The sequence below is a fragment of the Hippocampus comes genome, unplaced genomic scaffold (genome assembly GCF_001891065.2).
Source record: "Hippocampus comes isolate QL1 unplaced genomic scaffold, H_comes_QL1_v1.1 scaffold143, whole genome shotgun sequence".
NCBI classification, from domain to species: Eukaryota; Metazoa; Chordata; class Actinopteri; order Syngnathiformes; family Syngnathidae; genus Hippocampus; species Hippocampus comes.
Window position 1 is genome coordinate 373,250 of NW_017805504.1, and position 22,520 is coordinate 395,769.

The window sequence follows — 22,520 nt, forward strand, 5'->3', positions numbered from 1 at the left end:
GGTTTGCGAGCTCAATATGTCTACGCCGATGATTGAATTAAAGTGGCGACGCCGGCACGGTCGTCCGCCTGGTCTTTTGATTCATCGCCAACGAATCAGTCAATATTCACAAAAGGCTGACATGTAATAAAAGCCCTGCAACGGCATTAGATCACTATCACGGATGCGCTGACATAATGGCCAACGTGGTTCAACGGAAGTCTGCATCAGAAATTAAAAAAAAGAAAAAAATGAAAACAAAATTCATCTTCATTTTAGATGTCCACAGGGTTTGTGGCTCCCTTGGTTTCTTTTATGAAACAGATTCAAATGGCCAAAAGTTGCCAACCCCAATATAATAAGTCCATTCTCACTTGTACCAGGGGCAGACTAAACCGATAATGTACGAACGCGAAACGTTGCCTCACATCCGAAAACTGTGATAAGTCTTCAACAAAATGTGTGTGTCTACTGATGCGCACATGACCCCGTCTGAGAAGATTACATATTCCCGGTTTTATGGGTTTAGCCTTTTCCTTCTCCAGACACTACTGAAGCTTACTATATGTCTCTTAATCAGGAAAACACTTTGTACATAAATTACAAAATATTGGGGTGATTGTCGTGACCTTTTTTGAGGTTGATGTGGGCATACGTAGAAATGTCCACATACATTTTGGTGACATTAAGTGACGTACGCTATTTTTTCCTCACGCTTATATTGAGTTATACGGTGTGACATTGTGCCAATCTAGCAGTGTCCTCAGTTCACGTTATTTACAAATACATACATATTTTTAAAGCCATATGATGCCACATTGCACAACGTCACACAATAAAAAAACTTAAAGATTCACTTTGTAAAACTATTTCACACTAACATTGAAGCATCCATTCCCGCATAGGCCTGTACACCAAACATCATTTTCAGGCAGGCTGTGGTAGGCTGTTGTTGGCCATCAGTCAAAACATTTTTTCCCCTTTATATTCTTAATGTCGAATTGATAATGGACAAAGGTGCTGGAAAGACATGCTTATAAAAACAACACTGTATCTCAGGAAATATTGTATGACAACTATATATATATATATATATATGATAAATCGCTCAACATTATTTTTAAAACCGCTACTAGGATGGGGGGGGGGCGGTTCCTTTTTGTAGACCTGTGCCACAAGTGGGGTGGGAATGACCCCGTGGGGTCTGAATCACAGGAATGATGTCAATGTATTATCCAGTAGTATATGTACATGTATATGTGTGTGTGAACAATGCAGCTGGTGCAATTGAGCAGTGCAGAGAAGCCGTGAATGGCGCGTATCCCATGTTTGCTGCTAGGTGGCGCACGAGTATACGGCGAGAGCGGCAATCCACATTCACAGTGTGTTTCTTCCCTCCCACTTCCACTCTTTCACCTTTTCTCTCTCTCTCTCTCTCTCTCTCTCTCTCTCTCCCTCTCTCTCTCTCTCACTCTCTCTTTCTCTCTTTCTCTCAGCCTTGGCTGGATTCGACTCAGCCGGTGCGCACAATGTGCTTCGTCCTGTCAGACGCGTGGTTTGTGGACAAAATAAATAAATCTAAATAAAAGTCTGGATATCCTTTTTTTTTTTTGAAATTATTATTATTTTATGAGGCACGTGGGATGTAAGGCGCGTGGATGCGACGCACCCCCACTGGAGCTGGATATCGACCTCGTTTTGGATTCCTTTTCGGAGCTCGCTGCTTGCAATCGGGAAGACACGGTGAGTGTGACAGGAACGCGTTGCCCTTCTTTGCCGTCTTCTTTTAATAGCCATTCAGGTGGGCCGCCGGTGCGTTCAATTGTAATTGGAAAATTTGCCGTTGTGTGCGTTTATTCAAATGGTTTGGGGGTGTTGGGTAGGGGTGGGGGTTATTTGGGCTGTTGTGGCCCATCACTACGGTGGCTTTAAAATTCCATGCAGGAGGAAAGTGGGACCATCTGGCATCGTCTGATAATCTAAATGAAGTTGCTTTTAAAGCGCTCAATGAAAAGGTAAAACCTTTGACCTCATCTGTGTCAGGAGGGAAGTGTCATCATGGAATCAAATGTCGACAGTGGGGCATTTATTGAGTCAAAACCGTCTTGACACTGATGCAAAATGCGATGAAACGGTGGACCGAACTGCTTTTGTAAGATGGGCTTTACTTTGCCATTGTCTTTTCAGATAATAGTCCAAAAGGTGCTTTCCTCTCCTGCGTATGGAAATTTAACTCCCTCACAACACAGCGAGTTATTGATGGTAACTCATTTATCCATACAATTAGAAATGTGCTTCGACTTCATATGTTAAAATGAGCAACTGAATCCATTGCTGGTCCGCCGACCCGCAAATTGGGCAACATTTGAAAAGCGGTCAAAGTGCACCTTATTGTGAAGATGACACACACGTATTAATTTTGCCAACATTTGCTTCAAACACTTCAGCGGCTCCCCGGTGACACGGTTCGGGAGCACTAATACAGGTTAATGTGTTGCCCTAGGAGCAAAAACGTGCTTTTGCGTCTTGGTGACATGACGGTCACGGCTTGCGGTGCGAAGGCTCTCCTGAAATTGCTTTATTGTGTTTCTTTTCAAGAGCTCAATACAAGAGTTCAGGGCTTTCCAATATTGCCGAAGCAAACGTGTCCTGGAGATTTTGTCCTTCTCAATTTGAACCACGTATACAAGACAGCCGTGAGACGGCAATGTGCAAAACGTTTTGACTTGTTGTCGTAGCGTGTGGCAGGAGTAGATTTATGATTTACCGTAAAACTCAAAACTCCAAATCCATTGAGATTAAAAATTGACAAAAGTTAGCTTCCTGAGCAACACCAAATCTGCTAGGCACATCTATCAGGAGTAGACCCACAAAAAAAAAGTCTTGAAAAGCCATGCCCTGAAACAAAACGTAATGCAAAAAAATAGTCAATATGGCTGGATCCTACTTTCTCGGAAAAAAAAAAAAATCATCCCCCAATGCCTGATTGACTTGGCAAGTTGACATTTGGCTAGACAAGTCCGACCCACAAAAACATCTCAAGTAGCCATGAACATAAATAGAGGGACTCCATTTTGGATTTGTCCCACCATCTAGAATTGAAATAACAACAAAATAAATCACTCCCCAAAACCAGTTATATAGCAAGTGTGCTGGAGGAGGGAGAAGACATCTAAAACAACCTCTGGAGGACCAGGCTTGGACACCCCGAATCTAGCCACATGAAACATGGTAAGCATGACTGTCATGAGTTGGACCCTCCAAAAAGTCTCAATAATAATACACCGTAAAACCTGCAACCACTCTCCCATTTTTGTTGAAAGCAGCCAATTTGGCTCTGTACTACCTTCTACAATCTAATAAATACATAAATCCAAATCATTCCTCCCGTGCTAGTTTGACAAAAAATTCGGTAGGCTTGTCTATGATGACTAGACCCTCAAAAAAGTCTCAAAAAGTCATCCGCAAAACCACACAGGAAGCCAGCTGTTTTTGCTTGGAAGAAGAATCCATTTTCAGGGAATTTTGGTCATTTCCAGACATCCTTCAAAGTCAAATGTGTGGTACAGATTTTGTGGCATGTCAAGATTTAAAGCCATGCCCAAAAAGATATTTTGGTTTGAAGCAGCATTTGTAAGCACGGTGGACAAGATGCAAGGGGGAACCTGTTTTTCAAAACGGTTTGTCTGTATTCCAAAGCATTGGCAGAAAGTGACCTGGTCGGCCCATTTTGACCTTCATTGACATTCTGAGACAAGGTACTGGATTTGAAGCATCTGAGTTGCATGCTGTCATGGTAGATGACAAACGGTGACAGTCCATCATGGTGCGAGGCCAACACGTTTGACAGAGTAGTAGTTGTGGTCGTTAGCTATTTCCGCACTATCAGGCGCACCTAAGAGCGTTTAATTTTCGCAAAGCTGACGGTGAGCCTTATAATCCGATGTGCCTTATATATGAATCAACATTCTGATTTCTTGGAGATTTAAATGTTCTGTAAAGCGCTTTCTGACAGCTGCAGCAGTTGTGAAAGCTTGATATAACTAAAGCTGGATTGTATTCTATTGTATTCACTTGAGCGTAGCTCCATCTAGTGGATGCATAATGCAACCGCAGCCACTATTGTAGCTTCTATATGCGCCTTATAATGCAGTGCGCCCTATATCTGAAAACAGTTTTGAAATAGGCAATTCATTGAATATGCGCCTTATACTCTGAAATGCCTTATAGTACGGAAAATACATTCGTTTTTGCTTCCCTTTCCAGTGCCATGTCAAAGATTTGTCATTTTGAGGACCTATGGTTCAGTATGAGTACACGAAAAAAAAAAAAATCCGCGAGTATGTTTGGCCCCCTAAAAAGCGTTCCAAGGAGCTTGGCATTCCAGCAAACAAGTGGGTCACCATGGCAACCACGGCAGTAAGCCTCTTTCCTGCAAGGACTTTGCAACATCCCAACAAGCCCGTTGGCCTGTTTAGCTCAAGCCAAGCTGGAAATGTCATAAATGTAGCCTTGAAATTACCCTGAGAATATTTTTTTGGGCATCTGGCATCTCTTTGAAAAAATCCATCCTATTTATATCAGACTGTTGGCAGCAGTGAATGAGATGCTGGACAGGATTTCAAAGGCGGGAGTGTGTCAGAATTTGCTGGTGTGATCGCGCCTTTTGCATTGTTTTTATTTATGGCTGTGACATTGCAGAATTGCTTCGAGATCTTTGATTGAAGATGACATTTATCAATGACAAAGAAGTCTTTACAAATCCAAACTCGAGGAAAAACACAAACCCTGGATCGTTCTTAGAAACCATTCTGAATTCCAAACAAAACCAAGGTTGGTGCAGGGTTGGAACTAAATTTGACCAAATTTGGCCAAGGAGCATCCTGGATTGGATCGTTTAACTTTACCGCATCAAATAGTGGCAACGTTTTGGGTTTTTTTTTGAGCCGATGCCATGACATCCTTTCTGCATTGTTGCATTTGTGTCCTGAGTCTTTTCTCAGCACGGCACATGATTTCCCTCGACTGCGTTCGAAGCCGTCGAGCGATGTTGCAGTTCTTAAGCGAGACAGAAACGAGCGGAACCATTTTTGCGGGGAGTGGGGGGGGACAATAGTGTCGCGTGCGCGGTCGCTGCTTCTGCACAGTCTGACAAATATGAGAGCTTACTGAAGGACCTCTTGACTTGCTCAACATTTAGTATGCAGTCGAACGAGACTGCCGGTTGACCATGAAATCAGCTTGCGCCGCTAATTAAATATCCATTGTTACACTCGCGACTCGCTCGGACTGGAGTCAGTCATTGTTCAAATTGAAGCTGCGTGGCTGCTGGTGTCATTGAGCACTTTTGTAAAGTGTATATTTCGAAAGTCACGGGCTGCTGTTTTAATCATCTGCGAGATACCCCGTGACACTTGGCAAAGTTGTCTCTCCAGTGGAGTCGGAACATTTGGACATGCGCAAACATCATCAAAGTGGCTACTCTTGCTGTTATTGACGGGAGGCTATGGAGCACCCCCCCCAAAAAAAAAAAAAAAAATGTCAGCGTAGCATTTAACCGTTGTAGATCCGGTTAGAAGGGATCCAAAAGAGAGGCAAAGTTGTCTCTCCAGTGGAGACATTTGGACATGCGCAAACATCATCAAAGTGGCCACTCTTGCCGTTATTGACGGGAGGCTATGGAGTCCCCCCCCAAAAAAAAAAAAAAAATGTCAGCGTAGCATTTAACCGTTGTAGATCCGGTTAGAAGGTATCCAAAAGCGATCAAACTGACAACGCCGCCTTCCATCAACCTCTTTATGAGCCCATAAAAGTCGGCTCTATTTGCCCACATGCGTTTTCCGCAAGTTTTCGGACGATATTGCTGACCTTTTCTCTTTTGTATGGCCAACCTCCGACCAAGGAGGTGAATTGAAACAAAGATGCAATGCTTCTCCGCGACTGGAGCTCTAAGGGAAGTTAATTTATGGCCTGTTTGGGAGGCAGGTTTGGGCTTGAATGCAAAATAAGGTGCTGCACCTGCAGCCGCATACAAATGAATGGAAACAGTGGTTTGGATGTACGCCCCTCGCCACCCCACAAACCATCGGGACCACCTGATCTGACCACTAATTGCCCGGCAACGAGAGATGAAGACGGGCTGCTGTATGAGCAAATATCGGGCGCGGGGTTGCTCACAAGGCAACCGTCAAATCTGGGGACGTAACAAACGCTGCGTTCTTGGTTTTTTTTTTCTCGATCGCGTTGGTGAGATTGCAAAAGGCAAAACCTTTTCTCCGTGTCTGTTCAACAGCCACATTCTGTCAAAACACACTCAAAATGTCGCGCCGCCCGCTTTCCAAAACATGTTTTCAGACATTGCCACAAGATGTTGACAAATGATGAATTTCTTCCTGACCTTAAAAGCATTCCGAATGATCACGCATCCCGCTGAATGTCCCTTAAATGGAGAGAGTGCTCTCCCATTCATACTTGAGAAGATTTACTGAATGCAGGAGCGCCTCAGCGGGCGGGTAATTAAAAGGTTTTCATGCAGGTGGATGGCGCCACAATGGAGCTTGTATTATGTGCGGCCCTTTCTTCTGGCTTTAATTAAACCGAGGTGCATTTGAAATGCATTAAAGGAGGACACCTTCGTCGAGTTTATCAGAATCTGATTCCACTTGTAGCTTCCGAATGAATTGCGGCACTTTTGACTTGGAGCAAATTGATTCTACTAATCAATAGCCTCAAATTGGATTTCGAAATGTGTGAGGTGAGGTGCGGTTCTTCCAGGAGGTTTCGTTGAGAAGGGGGTAGGAAAAAAAAAAAAAAAAGCACATTTCAAACACCAGCTGCTCAGGTCACACGTTCCGTACCACCGTCTGAGCTGGTGAATCTCTCGGCGAAAAATAAACATCTCCTGCCAGCCCTTTGTCACCTCCGGACTGGGGACGTTGGCAGTGATGCGCCGCCCCAGTGGAGCAAAGCCGCTTAAAGGACTGCAGATTTTCGCCTCACCTTGGAACTAATTGACTGCCTGGGAGCTGGCGTTTTAAAAAGCGCTGACGTCTTTTGTTTGTTCGCACACGCCGGCCGTAGCCTGAGATTGTTCTGCGTGCTTTACAGCCGCCTGTCGCTGCTTTCGTTGATGAGGGGCGGCCTAGCGTGGGGGGAAGGGTGGCGCTCGTCGGGGTGAAAAATGGCAGTGGCACAACGTGTCAACAAAGGAAAATAGTAGGAGTAGTAGTAGTAGTAGTAGTAGTAGTAGTAGTAGTAGTAGTAGTAGTAGTAGTAGTAGGAGTTGTACAGCAATCCGGGAGGGACCAAATAATTGCCAATTATTTGTTTCATCTGTAGCTATACCACAAACTATTATCCCAAAACACTTTAACACCATTTCTAACTAATCTTACAAGAAAAGCCTGAAAAAGAACTACTTTTTTTAGACGAATTTCCATTTAGGTGGGATTTTGGCGCCATCTGGTGGCATCTTAGAGCCAGTGCTGAGAATTTTACGCCGACATTTTCGGACCAAAATGACCAGTCTCAAGATCCGCTAGCTCCCTTGAGAACTTTTTTTTCGGGTGTGCTTGTTGAGCGAGAGGAGGAGAGCGCGAGTGATCGGCGCAATGAGCAGGTTGGCAATGAAAGAGTGGAGCGCCTTTTTTTTTAGTGCCTTCTCAGCTTGTGCCCGTAAGAGGTGAGTGGCTCAGCCATATAATGTGTAGTGTTGATTTGCAATCGATGGATGTGCGCTAACGTTAGCATTAGCTGGTGCTATATTGACCAATCGCATAATGCGATTCGTGCCTGTTTACCACATTTAATGTGCCTTATATCTGCTTGGTGTATTTGCTAAGCACATTAGCATCCAAGGTTAAGCCACCGCATGCAGCCCGCCCCCACCCCACTCCGTCGACGAGTTTCGGCTAAAGGCGGTCCAAGTCCGTGCATCACCTCCCTTCCCGTGGACGATAACGTTTTTCCGACTTTTTTTTCTCTCAATTGTCTTCCCTGTAGAACACAAAATGTGCAATTTTGTGAATTTAAAGTGAATAAGTTTCTGCAAAATGGGGACATGACGACAAATAGGGCATGTACCTTTCACACAAAACAAGCGTTGTTCTTGTCAGGCATTTCCACATCAAAGATGGCGAGAGAAGCGTTAGCTTGCTGTGCTATGTAGCTATACTTGTCTGAACAAATCTTGCCAAGTAACATTTTCCAGTTCAATGGCAGACAATTTTTCTACAACAATATCATGACTTTTCTCATTCCTTTTTAAAGCCCAAGTTCTCCAGTGTATTCGCTTTCCGGGCTGCCAAGGAAATGTCAGTGTCACCACGTTTCACACGGAGCACCAACCGAGGAAAAAAAGCTGAAAAAAAATCATACCTCCGTGTCCCCTTCTCTGCCCATTTAAAAATTACAGCGAGCCATGACGTTTCTGAGGTCCAAATAGTAAATTTTTATGATTTGTTTACACCCACTTCGCAATACCAGACACCAGGGAACCTACGGAGGCCCTAAAGTGACAAACCAAATTGAATTCCCATCATGAATATCTACGATTCAGTGCATGGTCAGTCCTAACAGCGGTTATACTCAACGAGCAGAACCATTCGGGCAATTGTCAGTCGTCAATAATGACTGGCAACTGTGGAATTCCTGAAGCTGGTCGCCGCAAGACTGGAATCAGTCATGATGTCAAAACGCCGCCCCGCAAGTAACACTGCAGCTCATTCAGCCAAATAATAAGCAGCGCACACGACGACTCTGGCGTGCAGGTAGTGAAAGAGCCCCGCCGCAGGCTCTTCCTTCACAGGGGACATCAATTAATTTTTTTTTTTTCAGATGCACCTTTTTTTTTGGATGTTTTTCAAAGCCCCGGTTAGTGGAAAATTTACCTCGAACTTTGCTAGAATTCACAACGACATCCCGATGATTGCAGGTTGTTTCAATCTCTGGTCTTGATGATGAACAAATCCTGAAGTGTTTCAGTAAGATTCAATTTTCGGCATCCCAATTGGTATTCTGACTGGATTTGAACTTTGGAGCGATGCTGTCGGGATACTGGCTATCTAATATGGACTAACAACTCCCCCCCGCTCCCCACCACCTCCCACCCTTCATCTTTCTGTTGGCTTTGAGTAACGATGAGTGTTAGATTAAGTGGTTAGCGTTAATGGGTTTCAGGTTGGTGGTTAGTGTTGGGTTCGGGCCAGGTCCTTCAGCCTCCACCTTCATCATATTGTTTCATTCGATACTACGGGAGTTCGGGTTACTGTATGTTTATGTTTAGGAGCACGATTAATGGTTCGGGTTAGTTGTGTTTAGGGTCCGCGGTTGGGGTTAGCTTAGGGTTATCTTCGTCTTCCTTAGCCTCCGATCTCGCATTGTCTTGCTATTTCAAAGCAATGGAGGTTAGAATGCTTGCTACAGCACAAATACGACAGCATGGGCTGTGTGAGCTATGCCCTTCCGCATCCGTCCATCCCCCGTTTTCCATCTTCAGGGTGCGCCCCCTCGGACCTCTTCCCTGCTCTATACAAACCCGTAATATAAATATATTTCTTTTATGATTCTCCGAAGCCATGATATAAATGTTATTTGCTCGCCGACTGCTGCGCCGTAATTAGCTCACTATTGTATGCGAAGCGACGATTGATAGGAGGGGGATTAATCTCATCAAAATGTTAAGCTTTTATAATCTTCTCATGGACCCCTTTTACCCTCTCATACATAATAAATGTTGTTAAAAGTCAGCCCGGCGGCGAGTAAACAGGCATCGGCAACTCGCATTGACTGCCATGCGGGCCAAACAACGATGAGTTGGTCAATATAGGTCAACTCTTTATGGAATTCCTGCCCGTAATGATTAATAAGGTTAGTGTAGTTCCACATGCTCAAGTTATCTGCAACCTCCATTGTTGCATTTTCTTTGAATTCCCAGCGCAGAACAGGCCTTCCTAATGAACAGCCCCACCATTGATTGGCAAAGACAACAAGGATTTCTTTGTCCCTTTCTATTCCTTATCTATTCAGGCGTTTCCTGAATTGTCTCCAAGGCGCCACTTCTGGCAACTCGGCACCAGCGGTCCATTTAGCCGAGGTGTCGCTAATGAGCGCCGCCAAAGGCCAGGCTCCTGTAATCTTGTTGAAGTTTTGGGGCCGGCGCGTCGAGCCAGCTTTGTGTCGGAACACAGCTGGAGAGCCCTCTATCCGCAATTGCCGCCGAGCTGAAATAATTGGTCCTGCAGCTTGGATCCAGCCGTGACGCGCAGGTAATTTGCTAATTTATGCCTCTCGCTCTGCGTTAGCGTCGCCGAACGTTGTGTAAGATGCTAACCAGCTTGTTTGTTGTTTCTTTTGATGGATGCCATTTTTTTTTGGTCATTTCTGAGTTTACAAGTGCACACTTTGTATCTATCCAAGCCACTGTTCAGGGTTGGAACATCTGCATCAATGCTGTCCTGACGATGCCTAGAGAGATCTGCTTCGGAAGACACTTTTAATTATACCGGAATGAAATTGAGCGGGAATGAAACGATTTCTGCGCATTGATTTTGCCCCTTTCGCGTCTGTGGATACACTGCAGGCAGGCAGGCAGGCAGGCAGCGAGAGACTATTGTAACCCTCTCTATCGCTGCACTGCAGGCAAAGAAGGGAGGAGGGCTCGGCGCTCTGCCTTTACCCACCCATCCCCAACCCCCTCCCCGCCCCCCTCACAGGGGGGCAGCATGTGCGTCAAACCTCCCTCACATCCAATTAGGAAATGCCATTGACATGAAAAGGAATCGGGGCAGATCTGAACAGAGGCTACACAAACACTTGGCCTTGAAACTATTTTGGTGTCTCTTTCGATTTGTTTCGGACATCTTTGGGGTTAGCTCCTGTAACGGCGATGACAAGACTTCTGGGACATGCCACCATGGGGTCGGGTTATGTTTAGACTCAGGGCTAGTGGTGAAGGTTAGCTTTAATTTTCTTCACCGCGTGAGTTTTGTCGACCCATAGCAAAGCGATTATTGGCGAGGTAGTCATTAGGGTTAGTGTCACGCCTCCACCCTCACCCAGTTTTTCTCATTCAATAACAACAAGGGCTTAGTTTAAGTGTTTATGTTTCAGATCAGGTTTCTCGGTTATGCCGAAAAGTTGCAAAAAAGGCTTTTGGGCCATGCCCCCCATAGGTGCACAACGGCCTGTTTTTTTTTTTTCTCCATGATGTCTCCTCACTCCCTTGATTGGCTGCAGGATCTTTGGCTTGATCTGTCGCTCGGGGAACAGACGCCCGCCGGCGTGGCTTTTGTTTGTTTGTTTTCCAATGACACGACCGCCTGTTTTCTTGAGAACTTCCCCTGACCGTCAGCCCCGCGCAGTCACACCAGCAGATGCGCCGATTCGTCGCGCAGAAGAAACCCCACTCCGGTGGCCATCTGTCTCGCTGCGTCTGTTCACGCGCAGCGACAGTTTGTTTTCGCATACAACTTTAATGGCATGTAAAATATGCCCAACTCATCTCATGACCCTGTAGAACTCAGTCTGAAACCTCATTTCCGACCAGGTTAGAGAGACCAGGTTGGCATGAATTATTTTACCTGATTCTGGTGAATATTGACTCAGGTGTCCTGATGCCAAGATGACCAAAGAAAAGCAACATACTAAACCATAATCGGTTTCACTGTTTCAAAAAATATTCCTGCATTTGGGTCAAGCTAGGCTAATGCTACATTGAGTCAGGCTTACAGTGTTCTTTTTTTATTTTTTTATTTTTTTGGGGAGTTACATTTAGTTTAACACCGGAGTTTACTGTCATGGTTATTTTAAGGATTGGTATGGGGTTACGATTGATAGTCTATGTTTGTATGCATTCCTGGATTTGGGTCAAGCTAGGCTAATGCTACATTCAAGTCACGCTACCAATATTCTTTTTGTTTTTTTGGCGGGGGGGGGGGGGTTACGTTTAGTTTAACACCGGAGTTTAGTGTCATGTTTAATTTCAGGATTGGTATGAGGTTATGATTTATAGTTCTGTGTTTGGGGTTTGTGGTTAAGGTTTGGATAGGTTTTGGGTTCGGGTTAGCATTAGAGTTTCTGGGTAGGTTTAGAGTTGTTAGAGTCAAAATTGGGTTAGGATTTGATAAAACGGTGTTCTCGGAGATTCCAGGGTGCCAGCTGGTCAGTCGTTAATGATCAATGTTTCAGAATGAATAAGGCTTGTAAGGTGGTGAGTTCAAGAACGAGTCAGCTATGTAAACCACTGCAACACCAATGGCTGTACTCGGAACCACAACAATCGGGGGGAAAAGACAGCCCGAGTCGTGTTGGTTGACTTTACTAGGGTCCGGCACTTAACTCCTAGCTGCTTGTCCGTCACTTCTGGTCCTTCTTTTGAGCAGTGTTGGACTTGGCGTGTCTTTGAAGATTTTTCCTTGACAAAAGCACGAGTGGATTGATTGACAGTCCAGACGATGGTGAATTCTGCTGCCTTCCATGTTGTTGCTCTCCAGAATTTGATGAGCCAAACAGGGCTGCTGTTTGGCCTCGTGTTTTATTTAAACAAAACATCATTCGCCCGGTTACTTGAAAGCAGATGCTGTCAAAACGGTGCCTTTGCATGCAGCAATGCGGCGCAGATTTCCCGCGGTACGGCGATGCCTCTCATTCCGAGCCACGGCTCGGCTCCGACGTCTCCTCAGGGCTGCGTGTTTAATATGAATCTACAACTATGATTTAGTGGACAGATAGCCTTGGGGCTCGGAGGTTTCATCGGCGTTGTACTCTCGTGTGTAGTATAAGGCAGACAGCATATGTAGGTGAAGGTTATCTCTGATGCACTACATGTGGAAATGGACATAGAGGCCTGCAAGCGAGTAAAGTGGTTTAAAGGTGAGAGTGTTAACCAGCAACATCATTAAGTACGACCATCCACAATGCATGTATAATTAATTTGGGTCTTGACACAATTGCTTATTTCAATTCAACAGAGATGTTCTCTGCCCGCGAGATTTATGTTTGAAAGGAAGGCTCTGCTTTCTTCACGGTGGCATTATTCCTGTGTTTAAAGTCACTCTCGGGAAGTCATTCCTCCACGCTTCATCCACTTCATCGAACTGTGCAAGGCAGTTATTTGTCCTAAGTACCGTATTTTCCACACTATAAGGCACACCTAAAAGCATTTAATTTTCTCAAAAGCCGACAGTTTGCCTTATAATCCGATGGGCCTTATATATGGATCAAAATTCAGATTTCTTGGATGTAGTATTTTAAATGTTTTGTAAAGCGCTTTGTTATAGCTTCAGCACTTGTGAAAGCTCTATAATAAATACATTTTGTATTGTAAAATTTGATTGTTGTCCCTTTAGCGTAGCTCCATCTAGTGGATGCATAATGCAACCGCAGCCACTATTGTAGCTTCTATTCTATGCGCCTTATAATGCGGTGCACCCGACATATGAAAACAGATTTTTGTTTTTTTAGGTTTTACAATTAGTGTTTGGTTTGGGGTTGGGGCTGAGTTTGGCCATTTGCTTTATTACTTGAGGGTTCAGTTTTTTTTTTATTTTTTTTTAAGTTGTAGAATAATGACTTCATTCTAATCAAATGAGGACATTTTCCTTATATTCCTACTTTGTTTCCCTGCACTTGGATCTTCTAGTGGCTTCACTTGATTGAATTGACTTAGGGGAATGAAGTCGTCTTCCTATCACTGTGACCCTATGAATGGAGATTTTCTTTACACATAACCCTGTGGTGTCTTTTTGAGGGAGGCATTTGTTTTCCTTGAGCAGGAGACTCGCAAAGGGCCCAACAAGAGCGCTCCAGAAGGTTGAGAATCTGCAAATGATTTAAGGTCTGGCTCAACTCACGAGTCATTTATTTCTGAATTGTGTCTTCCGCTTGCGAGCTTGTGCATGCCGCTCCCACCGTGTGTACCCCCCAAACCCCTCCCCGACCTCCCCGCACACCCCCCATCCTGACAAAAATGCAACTTGACCCCCGGCAATTTCGGAGGCAAACTGCATGCAACACGATGACGGGGAGAGTCCCATCGGCGTGTGTTTCCAATAAAGCTTGCACGTACGTGTGTTTATTTGAGTCGATCTGGGTGCGCGCATGCTGGAGCGCATGGGTTCAATAAGCATGTGTGTCGCCGTGTGGGTTGCGTTTGGCGGAGGGGAGGGAAGGGGAGGGGGTCCGAGGCGCCAAGGACATGGTTTGACAGGTGTGTGCGGAGGGCCAGAAAGGTTTGCGAATTCGGAATTGGCAAAAGCACAATACGGCTATTCAGGCACAGAAGGAGACAACCGAGATATCACAGGACCCCTGTTGAGGAGGAACGGGGTCGGGGAGAGGCGTTGGCGGAGAGGGGGGAGGGGGGCGGGGGATTGAATCATGTGTGGGCCTATGTCAACCTTTCACTGTGTCAAAGAAAATGCGGATTTTGTGTTGGATTGTTTTTCCAAACCAAAGTCTTCAGTCTCAATGAAAGCCATCGTTTTACCAGAATTAAGTTATGACTTTAGCAGAATGAACTCGGAGCAATTTTTAAAATGTTACTTGCAACGTTATGAGAACAGATATTATTTTTATAAGGTCAAAGTTGTCTGCGATGGGCTCCTTCGGGGGTGTACCTCGCCTACTGCCGGAAGACAGCTGGGATGGGCTCGAGCACGCCCGCCACCCTCGTGAGGTTAAGCGGATTAGAAAATGCATGGATGGATGGATGGAGTCATTTGTGCTTTTTCCAAGACTGAAGTCGTAGCTTGACAAGAATGAAGTCACACGTTTTCAAGAATGGAGCTGTGGCTTTTTCGGGAATGAAGGTGCGGCTTCACGAGACTGAAGTCGTAATGTTTACACCACGCAAGTCGCGGCTTGACAAGAATGAAATTGTGGTGTTGTAAATTTAAAAAAAAAAAAACAAAAACAGAGCAATATGACAATCATACCTTTTACCGAAATAAAGTTATGACTTCAAAAATAAGTCATACTTTGACAAGAACTTGGTTGTGATTCCACACCCATGAAGTCATGTTTTATTTTGAAATAAATTTAACTTGTGGTTATTCAGAATGAAGTCATACTTTTAAAAGAATACATTTTACAGAAATGAAGTCATGGCTGTAAATAAGATCCCAAAGTTGTGAAAGAATTTCCTGCAATGTTTTCGCCGTATACATGACCAAATATCCGCTTTATTTTGGCTTGCATTGCCACATTTTTCATGTCGTATTACAACCGTATCCTTGTAAAGCTCGGACTTTCCTTGTCAAAATTGCGACTTTGTTTCCCATTAGATGACGACTTTGCTGTCGTCCTGTTATGACTCAATTGCGGGAGTATTTCATTGTGTGCTTAAGTGATAACAAGTCTATCGCTGCCTGGCTCTCCGTTCTGGCATTTCACTGGCTTCGTCTTAAAAGTCTTTCCTTCCAGACTTTATTTGCTCTTAATCAGTTTTGTGCGTGTTTGTGAGTGTGTGTGTGCGTGTGCGTGCGTGTGTTTGTGTGTTCAATTGCACGTGTGGAGAGCACTTACATGACTCACCAGCCCGACGAGACTAATCCTCGTCTCGGAGCACTCATGTGGAGTGCGTCCTCCCCCGTCTCGACGACCTTGACCGCCGACGCAGACTAATATTTTGCTGCTGCGATAAGCGGCTTCTGCGTTCGTTTTTTTTATTTTTATTTTTTATTTTGTCACCCTGGTTTGAGTGAGAAAGCCGTCGGTGTGTCGCAATTTACCGACAAGAACGGCACACTTTGGCGAAAAATGAAGACGTCGCTTTCAGGGAAAAAAAGTTTTTTGAGTTCCAAGGGAAAATAAAGTATCCCTGACATGAGGAGCCCGTCTCAATTTTATGAGATGAATAACATCGTTTAAGGAAAAAAGTCAAAATTTAACAAAATTCACGTTTGGTTGCAAAAATGGACAAGGATACATATTACAAGAAACAAAGTTGGGAATCTACACAAATTAAGTCTTTAAAATTTTTTTTTTTTTTTTTAATGACATAATTGACTGTCTTGGTCTGATCAGATTGATTCTATCGTTTCGGCTTTTGTTCCATCCTTGTTGATGCATGATCTTGTTTGACTCACGTTGAGAGTATCGTCGTGTTATTTGGTCAAGTGCTCCGTAAAGAAATCTTTAAAAAAAAAAAAAAAAAAAAAAAACCCTCCAAATTGCATAGAAGAGAGCAGCGTGATTAGTCCTCACCTGCTCACTCCGTGATAGTGTAATCAAGATGCATGGAAAAAAAATGGCCTGGCTAACAGTAGAAGATAAATGAAAATATTGTCTCTTGATGTTTTATGTAAAATGTCATATGGTATGGCAGACCGATTTTTTTTTTTTCAGCAACAGTTTTTAGGACATTCCACTTAACAAGTGCATCCGACACTTGACAGTGCCTACACCACCCCCCCCCCCAAAAAAAAAAGAAAAAATGATGAAAAGTGTTCATTTTAGAGCCTCCTTAGCTCTTAAAAAGTTATTCAAACACAATTCATCATTTCCATATCATTCAGCTGGATGGAATGTCATTGAATTTGGATATATTTTAATACCGCTGCAGAGGTCCAGGGTTCGATTCCGGCTCCAGCCTTCTTGTGTGGAGTTTGCATGTTCTCCCCCCTGTCTGCGTGGGTTTTCTCTGGGTACTCCGGTTTCCTCCCACATTCCAAAAACATGCGTGGCCGGTTAATGGAACAATCGAAATTGTCCCCAGGTGTGAATGTGAACGCGGATGGTTGTTCGTCTTTGAGTGCCCTGCGATTGGCGGTGTCCCCCGAAAACTGCTCGAAGACAGCTGGGATAGGCTCTGGCACCCCCCCGCAACCCTTGTGAGGATAAGCGAATCAGAAAATGGATGGACGGACGGACGTTATGAGTTAAAAGTCACACTTTGCCATGAATCGAGCTGGAGCTTTACAAAAACAAAGTTATACATGTGTGCGAAAGTAGTATGAAAAAAAAACGGCAACTTTACAGTTGAAACTGTACTGGAAATGTTGCAAGAAAAAAGGAAGTGAGAATGTGCCGCGTGAATCGAGCTGTAGCTTTACAAAAAGTTATACATGTGTGCGAAAGTAGTATTAAAAAAAACCGGCAACTTTACAGTTGAAACTGTACTGGGAATGTTGCAAGAAAAAAGGAAGTGAGAATGTGCCGCGAGGTGTTTCTTTGAACTCCGCCGCAAACGCCGGCTTTACAGATGCCACGGCAGTGTCAGACACACGCCGCAATTAGTTAAAAGGAGAGCGCCAGTCAGAGCAGCCCCCCCCACTTCTCTCTGCGTTCGGCTTCCGCCACCGCCGCCCCACTCTCAGCACATTTTCCACTCGGCTGATAAAATAAGCCACACTTTGATGAGCTTTCGGCGAGCCCGCAGTGCTTATGGCTCAGTAAATGCTTTTATAGAGAGACGCACCGCAGGCTCTCCACTGGAATCGGCCACATGGCGCGTTCTCATATGTTCTCATATGTTTTCACATTTCTTGAGTTTCCTGACGGGAGGTTTGTGATGGGACCCTCCTCCTCAAAAAAGGAGTATTTGCCCCTTTCGCCTCAAGGCGAGATGACTCTTTCTCTGAACAGTTCGGCTTTTTTTTTTTTTCCATCTCGATAGTTTGTCCTTGATGCGGAAAAGGCTTTTTAGACTATTTGAGTGGGTGAATGGTCCTTTTGTAAATTTTCTGCTACACTGCGGAGAATAAATACACACCCACACTGTTATTTTTTTTCTTTCTTGAAAAAAAAAACAAAACACATACTTTGTTTCTTGTGCGTGATGCCCTTTTGTTTATTCGGGTCACTGAAGACAGACTTGTTGGAAGGATTCTTCACACTTGAGTTCAAATTATTATCTGTGTTTATGTTGGATCTTGATTTAATATGAGAAATGCATTCATTAAAAAAGCTGCTCTTTCACCCTTTCAAGCACCCTGTAACCTGACAACATGAGAAGCTGTCCACTGTAGTGACTGCTGTCCGTGAAAGGCTTAAAAAAAAAAAAAAAAAAGAACAGCCTTTCAACCCAGCTTTTTTACAAATGTAAATCCAATAAAACAAATAGGATTCAAAAAGCCCTTTGTCGGGAACTTTTTTGCCCACTTGCGGATTTTTTTTTTCTTTTCCAAAATGCCACCAAGAAGTTCGGCTTTACAGATGCCTCATCTGTTCTTGACATATATTAATACATACATGTCGATAAGCAAATATGACTCACAAAGCCATTTGCGGAGAAACGCACCCGACGTTTGCACTTTTGAATGAAAATCAAATCGTTGCGGTAAACTTCAGCTCTCAGCTCTTAATTTCGACATATTTTAATGAAACCAAACATGACCCAAAAAGCCTTTGGTGAGAAATTACATGCCTGCTTGAAGAGATTGCCCTTTTTCTTTTTTTACACCAAAATGTCAGCTTTACAGAGGCCACATGAGCTCTTGTTCAGACATCCAGCGAGTAATACAAACCAAACATGACTATGGCGGGACAGCTCTGACACTGATGCAAACAAAGTGAAGGAAAACAACACGGCCTCTGAAAGGTGAGTGTGGATGGCCGCCATTAAAATGCTAATATGCCGTACGGGATATTTACTGCATGGCGCTAATGCACTTTAAAACAGGCTCTTTGTCGCTCAGTCCCATCGCTGAACCCCCGTTGAGCCTCAATAAATCTGCTATTAAAAAGCCGATGTGACCTGGATTTACACCGCGGCGCGTATGGCGGCTCTGTCATTGCTTTGGGAACGGTGACAGATCTATGAAGGCGCCACTTCATAATTGCTGAGAAAGAGGAGAACCGCCTCCCCCCCAAAAAAGTAGAGGAAACCTCCTTTGTCGTGACTTTATTTGGAATAGCAACAGTCACACCATTTCCTTGCCAAGATGTATCATGAAGACTTTGGGATTTGTTTAACCTCTGACCCACCACATCAGGCTTTGCCAAAACATTCTACAAACTCCAAACTGCAATGAATAACTGTAAAACAAACAGTTATTTATTCGAAAATCTATTTCCAATATATGCATATGAACTGGCAACAGGCGCCTTATAATACAATGTCAGCGTAATTAATGTGGAAATATGAAGTCTTGAATTGAATATACTCACGTTATCGTTGCGCAGGTCTTGGTCTCAATTATGGCTACAGTCGAATTTGTGCCTTGTTTTCAGTATTACCATGGTGACAAGTTGAGTCGACGCTAACACAGTGGTTCTTAACCTGGGTTCGATCGAACCCTAAGGGTTCGGTGAATCGGTCTCAGGGGTTCGACGGAACCTCAACCATGGAGGTTAAGACACACCCGGCTCAACATCTCAGTTAGTTATGACACGCCCGCTTGGCCATCACTGGCTGCAGATGATCACATTACGTTGCTTGTCCAATCAGTGCTGTGGGAAATTTAGTTCGTTCAGTAGTCACCGTGTGACTGTCGTGATAGTGCGTCATACAATTTTTAAATAAAAAACTATACTTAGGCCATGCAATTTCATTTACTTTTTTTCTGTTTTTAGTGAATGTGTTTTTTTTTTAATGTATTGAATTTGAAAAAAAATCATATTTTAATTTTTCACTCAAGAACGGTTCGGTGAATGTGTTGGGTTCGGTACCTCTAATAAGGTTAACAACCACTGCACTGACTCATGAAGTCCGATTTGTTCCGATTATTAAAAAAAAAAAAAACATGGTCAAATTGCTCAGTCAGGATGAAAATGAACAAAAATAGTTGTGAGAAAACTTTTGCCTCTTAAACTACCTGTGAAATGTAGCCTGACGGCTCTTGCTAGGCTATGTGGGGCACTTGCTTCATGGCTAGCTGCTAGCTGGTAACGCTGACAAGCGGCGCCTCATAATATAATGTCAGCATAATTAATTGATGTTCATTTTACCTTGTCTTTGGTCCTTTATGGCCTCTTTCCAGTGATATTAATTTTAAATATACCTTACGAACGTCACAATATCCTTGCGCAGGTCTCAATTATGGCTACCGTCGAATTTGTGGCTTGTTTATTACCATGGTGACAAGTAGAGTATACGCTAACTCGTGACGTCCAATTTGTTACGATTATTTTAAAAAACATGGTCTGATTGCTCAGTCCAGATGAAAACGAGCAAAAAATAGTTGTGAGATCAATACGATGTGTTTGACAATGCGCCAATTGCACATAAGGCGTTTTTTTTTAGTGTCATGCTGTGCACTTGTCACCTCGCCAATTCCCTTATCACCGATTGGGGAAAAGTGTGAGGATGGTGAGTGAGAATGTCTCTGCGCAAGTGAAGCATCTGACCGTGATGTACATTTTGTCAATGTGTATGCAATCCACATGAGTACCGGCAGGTCTGAGCTGCCGCCGTTGTCATACACGAGCCGGAAGCGATCACACTTTGATCGGCTCATTCCAAGTGAGCTTTCTAATATTTTCCACGAAATATTTTGACAATTATTGTTTGTCATCTCTTTTAAAAAGTGTGAATTTGAGAAAATGAAAGTCTTTAAAACCCTTCTTGAGGATTAGTATAAGTGAATAAGTGAAAAATATCTCAATGTTCACTGTAATTGATAAAACATTGATTAAGATCAAATATAGCTTACATTTTCAAACGCTTTTGTTCTCTTATTTTGGTGATGAAAATGGTCATTCATGTCACTCTTCACTTGATGATATTTATCATGAAAAAAATAAATCATAACAAATAATAAAACCGTAAGTGATTAACCATTGTGAAAAGTATGCACACAGACATTTCTCCAATTGCATAATAATAACTCACCCACGGTAATATTCTTGACGGATTAAAAAAAAAATATATGGAAATTCAGACAAATTGTTCTGGAGTGAGTTTCTTTTGGTGGTTGGTTATTAAGGCAAATGTCTTATTTTCTCTTTTGTATTCATAATAGCCCTTTCAGCAAACAAAAGTATTCTTTATCTGAATATGGGATTATTCAATCCCCAAATACTAAAATATTTCTTACCTGCAGCCCTGCATTCAACTCCCCTGTTGTGTTATGTTATTTATATTGTTTAATAAAACCTTTTCTTCAGCTCCTGGGGATTAACAGGAATAAAATTGCTCTTCAAAATTCGGATATTGCAACGCCAATGAGGTCATTGATGAGCAAAACTGCTCCTCAAAGAAAAAGTTAGTTTGAGCCTTGAGATGAAATAAATATAGAGTAAATCTAATTGAAATAATATGAGTTCAACATGCAATAAAATATACCTAATGCATAAGTTTTTTGTGTGCTTTTTAGTACGGATGATGGCTTTATGATGCGGAAGGTGGCGATGGGCAAGTGACGTGCCGAGCTCGTGCCAAGGTAAGGACAGCATTCACTTCGTTAGGTACGCCCGCACAAGCTTTGCCCTATTTTGCATTCCCTTCCCAACGGCCGTGCATATTTTAGCCGCATACATTGTTTACATTGCTCCCCCAGCCCTCCATTGTGGTTTTATGCCTGTTTTTTTATGACACCGTATTCAACAAGAACAAGGCATAAAAACTGGCACCGGGGGCGAAAGTGCCATATCAGCTCTTTTGATAAGTCGGCAGGGGCTCGTATTGTGTTTTCACGACAGCGCGGGGGGCTACGGCTATGGAGGGGGCAACCCACGCTCGGCTACAGACGCATTCCAGGGTAATCCCATATTAGTACACGTGAATTCATTTGCATCCAAAAAAAAAAAAAAAAAAAGCGGGGGGGGGGTAAATGTTGCTGACGCAGGAGTAATGACATTAGGCGCAATCTGCGTTCGTTTTTTTTATTTTTATTTTTTATTTTGTCACCCTGGTTTGAGTGAGAAAGCCGTCGGTGTGTCGCAATTTACCGACAAGAACGGCACACTTTGGCGAAAAATGAAGACGTCGCTTTCGGGGAAAAAAAGGTTTTTGAGTTACAAGGGAAAATAAAGTATCCCTGACATGAGGAGCCTGTCTCAATTTTATGAGATGAATAACATCGTTTAAGGAAAAAGTCAAAATTTAACAAAGAATAAAGGTGTAGCTTTAGTCTCAAAATTCACGTTTGGTTGCAAAAATGGACAAGGATACATATTACAAGAAAAAAAGTTGGGAATTTACATGAATTAAGTCTTTTTTTTTTTTTTTTATTTAAATGAGATAATTGACTGTCTTGGTCTGATCAGATTGATTCTATTGTTTTGGCTTTTGTTCCATTCTTGTTGATGCATGATCTTGTTTGACTCACATTTAGAGTATCGTCATGTTATTTGGTCAAGTGCTCCGTAAAGAAATCTTTAAAAAAAAAAACAAAAAAAAAAACCCTCCAAATTACATAGAAGAGAGCAGCGTGATTAGTCCTCACTTGTTCACTCCGTGATAGTGTAATCAAGATGCATGAAAAAAAAATGGCCTAGCTAACAGAGGAAGATAAATGAAAATATTGTCTCTTGATTTATGTAAAATGTCATATGGAATGGCACACCAAATTTTTTTTTTCCATCAACAGTTTTTAGGACATTCCACTTAACAAGTGCATCCGGAGTGCCTAACCCCCCGCCCCCGCCCCAAAAAAAAAAGA

General features: G+C 43.2%; 1 long non-coding RNA gene across 1 annotated transcript; it reads left to right on the top strand.

Moving 5' to 3' along the window:
• The first annotated feature begins 1,465 nt into the window (after window positions 1-1,465).
• Window positions 1,466-21,299, top strand: LOC109520305 (uncharacterized). The gene is made up of 2 exons (XR_002169148.1): window positions 1,466-1,722; window positions 21,234-21,299. It is a non-coding gene; the product is annotated as an uncharacterized LOC109520305 (long non-coding RNA).
• The last annotated feature ends 1,221 nt before the right edge of the window (window positions 21,300-22,520 follow it).